This window comes from Triticum dicoccoides, chromosome 7B (assembly GCF_002162155.2).
Source record: "Triticum dicoccoides isolate Atlit2015 ecotype Zavitan chromosome 7B, WEW_v2.0, whole genome shotgun sequence".
In the NCBI taxonomy this organism is placed as follows: Eukaryota; Viridiplantae; Streptophyta; class Magnoliopsida; order Poales; family Poaceae; genus Triticum; species Triticum dicoccoides.
This window is the reverse complement of record NC_041393.1, coordinates 770,710,141-770,716,651: the sequence shown is the minus strand read 5'-3', so window position 1 is coordinate 770,716,651 and position 6,511 is coordinate 770,710,141.

The window sequence follows — 6,511 nt, the reverse complement described above, 5'->3', positions numbered from 1 at the left end:
GAGGGCATCGACCCTGCATCTAGAAAAACAAAAAAGGAAACGTGGAGAAAATGGTATGAGTGTTTGCCTTAAATAGTAAAAAGAGGAGACATGGTTCATGTAGCAGGAAGGAAAAAAGGTGTTGAAATGGAGAAGATACCGTTTCCCGAAGTAGTACCATCAGCATAGCTCATAGCAAGGGTTATGTCGTGCTGAATATCAAGAACTGCTCTTGTAGGAGAACAATCTTTGTATGGAAGTCCAAGTTCTGATTGTCCTATTGATTTGCCAACATCACTGTCATCTTCAAGCAGAATTGGACTTGTATGGAAGATAATGTTGTTCTTGTTAACTTGCTGATCATGACTGACAATAGCCGTTGGCTGGTATCGGACAAGAGCACTGTCATTGTTGTGGGTATTGCTACTATGAGTAACAGGAGTTTTTGCTTCATCATTACACTGGGAGGACACATTTTGTGCACAATGCGTCGCACTTATGCTCATATTTGCGAACACTTTAGATACTTGATCTTCATGTACTTTCTTCAACAAATCATCGTGTTTGGTAACCAACATTGATAACATCCCTAGTTTTGGGTGATAGAAAAAAGAAAAAATCCTGTTAGGTATATATCAAGGGAAAAAATGAAGGAGGGACAAAAATAGTTAAGAACTATTGCGAGCACCTGACTGTTAGTGGCCACTGTTGACTGAGTTATTGTTGTGCCTTGGTATTGGCTGATAATAACATGAGGGGCAGCAGTATTTGCCATCATAAGATTGGTGCTTGAAATGATAAAAGACACATTGCTTGCCAACTCTGCATGCATTCGAGACATGTGTTCCTCATGAGTTTTTCTCCACAGCTCGTCATGTTTGGCGACCACCTTTGATATTACTTGCACTACCTATATTTTTTATTGACCAAAAAACATAAGGATATGAGCAATAGATCTTGCAGAAAAATAAAAAAATAAAAATGAACAAATAAAACAGATTCAAACATACTTGAGGTTGGTTGGATGATTTCAACCCATCATCTTCTGGTGGTCCTTTGGACAATATTCCTTGTGGGGCATCGAAACCTATATCCTCAACCAATGCTAGTGGACGAGCTCCATATGGTGTGGTGGAAATGTCCCGAAGCTATTTAAAAGAATTGCATCAAAAATAAAATCTTCTCATACGAAGCAAACATTATTCATTGACATATGTAAAACAAAGTAAACAACAAATAAAAATCGAACATATGTTCCTTATTAGAAAAGGAAAGAAAAAACCAAATATGAAAACTTCAGCTGACTTCGTTCTACTTAAAATTCTTGAGTTGTTGTTGGTCATCAAGATCATGATGTATTTTATAAAAACGCTACCAAGCATCATATCATCATGATCTTATTCTTACGAAAATGTAACCGGGATCCTTCTAGTTGTTAACTTCACCTTTCTATCAAATAGAAAACCGAAAAATTCATCTACCAATTCCTATTTTGAGTTTTATTTATTCCTTTAAACAATTATGACCGCACTTAAAAGATGAAAATGGATTGCAGAATAACATGCGCTCAAACAATCCAAAAACATCCACTTTTGGAAATTAAAAAATATACTTCACCAAATGCAGAACAAAAAATGATTTATGTATGCATTATTCTGTGAGAGCTAAATAAAATTGAGCATGGAGTGCAAAATTCGAACATGAGTGACCAGAATAACTGCATATAGCAAGCTGAGAATAAGCATAACATGACAGACCACTACTTCAGAGTTATAAACCCTAGCAAAGAAAAAGTGGCTCACTACTTCACGAAGAAGGTTTAACCACATAAACTGGACAGTTAACTAATAGGAGCATTAATATTTTCACAAAAAAGCAATGCTAACAAAAGAAAGATTTTTATTTTTTGTAGCAGCGCTAAAATGACGAATCTGTTCGTGGAAAGTTGTACACAAAATCATGAAAAAAGAAGTACTCCAACAAAAATGTGGATCCACATTTACAGGCAATGCTCCATAGGCTACTGGTTTGTTAGTTGTCCTTTCGAAATCAACATTAGCTGCGTGAAGTAAATCAGCATTCTGCACATGAACCATTCTGGGGACATTGTAGTTAATGCTCCTAAATGGCCTTGCAGAAGTAAAATCCAGAAAATCCATATATATGATCTGCATAACACGAAAATATGATCAAAACAAAATGAATGAAAAATACAATACTGGAGAAAACAAACAAAAATAATACCAAAAAAGCAAATAGAAAAAAATAACTTACAGCAAGCATGGGCAGGCAGCCGCCAACCTAGATAGGATCGTTAAAATCAACTTCGACTCTGTTAAAAAGATTTTCGTGGAAGCTTTCGATCTCTTCACTCAGGTGATTGATGTAATATGTTGCCAAATCATACTTATGCAACTGTGAAATGTCATGCAGACCGTAGAGAAGCTTCCAGTTCGCGTAGTTGCCAGTGATTGGACAAAGAACTGTTGAGATGAACAAAAACAACAAACTGCAACTAAAACCTTCCTCAGTTTCATCATTCTTCATCATAGTGACAATGTTTTCTATTGGAATGTTCCTACTTCCAAATTTATATATATCACTGAGTGCCTTAACTTTTGCTACTGCAGCAGGATCATTGCCCTCGGTAGGAAAAGGTTCAAAACCAGATTGAATTCCAAAAACCTGAATGACCATTCCCTTTGGATATGAATAACTTTGTTCTTGTGCTTGAAGACAACATTTGAGCGAGTATGGTCGGCAAGCCATTGCATGAATCCGATGGGGACAATAAGATGCCTATTGATGTGCAACAGATTATCCAGATCATGTTTCGAAACATATCCTTTTTGCTTATTAGTTAAATTTGAAATGGCTTTGTTCCATCTGAGGGTCGAGAACCTATGCTTTATAGTCCCACTGTGTTTCAGAGCTTCAGACATGGTTACTAGACAGTGAGCTCCGTGGACAAACCAAAAAAGGATAATGACATTAAAAATGATGAACTGAAAAACTAACTGAGATAAAAAAAATTACTTAGGTTGTTCCATTGTGAGGGAAGGGTGGGACACGCAATGTTTCCATGTAAAAAAGCATATCATAAATGTTAACACAGCAAAAAAGGACAACCTGGTGCATGTAGCTCCCGCTTGCGCAGGGTCCAGGGAAGGGTCCGACCACTTTGGGTCTATAGTACGCAGCCTTTCCCTACATTTCTGTAAGAGGCTGTTTCCAGGACTTGAACCCATGACCTCATGGTCACAAGGCAGCAGCTTTACCACTGCGCCAAGGCTCCCCTTCTAAAATGTTAACACAGCAACCGAATGTAAAAAGATTAATGACGTTGATTCAGACTGTAAACTGTTCAGCGCTTTCATACCTAAAATGCAGTGCAAATAAGAAACATAACAACTTAATAATAGGTTTAACAAATAATGACATAAACACTAACAACCACATAAAGGGCCAGCAATGTGCTATACACACCTTATAGGGGGGGGGGGGGCTGTTAAACAAAAATCTATGCCCAAACCCTAGTTAATTCCAAGCAAACCACATCAGGACACCTTGAAAAAAATGTACAAACCTAATGAAAATCTATAAAGAAACCCTAGCTAAAATCGCAACAAACAACCCCAGCACTTCCATGAAAATAAAAATTGTAACCCTATCTATGAATCTAGGACAGAACCCTGGCAAAATCTAGGGCGGAACCCTGCGAAATCGAAGCAAACTATACCAGCACGCCTTGAATTAGAAACCTAGCACAAAACTATGGTGAAACCCTAGCGAAACTCCATGGTGGAACCCTAACTAAACGAAGCAAATGACATCAGCAGGCCATGATCTACAAAAAAATCCTACCATGAGACTATGGCGAAACCCTAGAAAATCCTATCGCGTCTCTACACAAAACACTGCCCGGCGGAGCGAACAAATCACATCCGAGATGAAGAAAAAGAGAGACAGAGACGGGGATGGAGGTCAAGGTTGATTCTCAAACCTCGGGGAAGAACGCCGGGTGGAGGGAGAAACTCCGTCCGCTGTCGATCTAGGAAGTGCCGCATGGTAGGATAAGGAGAAAGAAGCCGGCAAAGAAGAAACGGAGACTGGGAAGAGAAGCCGAAGAAGAAGAAACGGAGACGGGGAAAACAAAGAACAAAACAGAGAAGGAGGAGGAAAAGAAGTGGGCCGACCCGATTAAAGAACGACAGACGCAGGGGGGTACGCGTCACGGCGCTACGCGGCGACCTACGCGCCGTATAGGAACCCCGCTATGGGGAGCTTTAGACGAGACAGAGTGCAGCCTGTCAAGAGCTGCCAAAATAGGCCGGCCCAGCGGGAAAAAAAGGCCTTCAACGTGTTTTTTCCTATTTTCACATTATTATTTTTGTTTTTTGCCTAACTTTTTTACTTTTACTTATATTTTGAAATATATATATATATATATATATATATATATATATATATATATATATATATAAAAACACACACACCTAATAATAAAGGACGGATGCTTTCATAGTTTTCCATACGTCATCTATTTGCAACTGCTGATTTTATGATAACCAATCTCCGTCCATAAGTTCAGCTTGGCATGGGCCTGATGGAGCGACCCCGAGACAAAAAGTATTGGCTGCTGGGATTTGAAAACGTGACCTTAAGTTAAGTTAAGGGAGAGCAGGTGACAGATGAAGTATTGCAAGCTCCGAATAATCAGGTTATCCCCGAAGGGTGGAACGAAACAGCAGTGGTTCTTATTCCAAAGGTGGACAGTCCGGAGTCTATAACCCAGTTTCGACCAATTAGCTTATGCAATATTGTCTATAAGGTAATTTCCAAGGTACTATCAAACAGGTTGAAATCTATTTTGCCTGAGATAATATCCTTGTCACAGAGTGCCTTTGTTCCCGGTAGACTGATTACTGACAATGTGTTAGTTGCATATGAGTGTTTCCATGCAATTAAAAAACGTCATCAAGGAAATCATGGTATCTGTGCAATTAAACTTGACATGCACAAAGCATATGACCGTGTTGAATGGGGCTTTCTTCGTGATATGATGCTTCGATTGGGATTTAATACAGAACGGGTTGACATGATGATGATCTGTGTGACCAGTGTCAATTACAGAATTTGGTTTAATAATGATTAGACAGAGGTCTTTGCCCCTACGAGGGGTTTACGACAGGGCGATCCCTTGTCCCCATATTTGTTCTTAATTTGTGTTGAAGGTTTGTCCAGTCTGCTAGCGCACGAGGAGGAGAATGGTGGTATCCAAGGTATTAGGGTGTGCCGTAGTGCACCATCAGTTTCACACTTACTTTTTGTTGATGATTCCCTAATCCTGATGAGAGCGGATGCGTCGAATGCCACATCACTCCAAGGTGCTCTCGATTTGTACTGTGCCAATTCCGGTCACATGATCAGTGAAGCTAAGTCCAGTATTTTCTTCAGTCCAAATACTAGAGTGGAAGTCAGGGAGGAGGTATGTTCTAAACTGAATATAATGTCAGAGGCCCTATCAGATAAGTACTTGGGGTTACCTTCCCAAGTGGGTGTTGACCGCAGCGACAGTTTTATTCAATTTAATTGAGAGAGTTGTGGCAAGAATTATGGGCTGGAATGAGAAGACTTTGTCCATAAGTGGCAAAGAGGTCTTACTGAAAGCAATTGCGCAAGCTATTCCATCCTATGCTATGTCAGTATTTAAGATATCCAAAAATATTTGCAAGGAAATTTGTAATGCAATTGCTAGATTCTGGTGGGGAGGCACTAACTAAAAATTAGTATATATACTATCTAATCATTATTATATACTACATACTACACATACATACTCTCCATTTCGACAAATACTATATACAACATACAAAACACAAGTGGTGGTAACTACCACTGCTTGTAGGAAACATATATATAGGGAAAATGCATCCTACTACCGGGTGTAGTTACATCCATTTCTCATATACTACCATGTGGTAGTATATACTTACTTTATTATATTGTATATTTCTGATGTACACAAAAAATATACAATGTATATTGAGAAAAAGTAGACATCAAACATGTATATGAAAAAAAATCATTTATTTGCAAAATGTCCATGCAAAAACCAAATGTATTCAAAAAATTTAAACATGTATTAACAAATATATCTAACTTACACAAAAAAGGTACGAACAGTGTATGGAAAAAACTAGACATCAAAACATATGTATGAAAAAATGTTAGTCATGTATCTAACTGATGTTAAATGTGTTATAAAAAATGTTGTTCATGTATACCAAAAATGTACAATGTGTAAAGAAAATAGACATAAAAATAAATATTTTTTAAAAAATGATAAATAATATTTAAAAAATGTTAAACATGTGTATACACAATGTTTCTGGTGTACACAAAAAAGTACGATGTGCATGCAAAAAAGTAGATATAAAAAAACAATTTTTAAATGTTACTTGTGTATCTGAAAAATTCTTAAACGTGTGTATGAAAAATGTTTCTGATGCGTACAAACTGAAACTGAAAA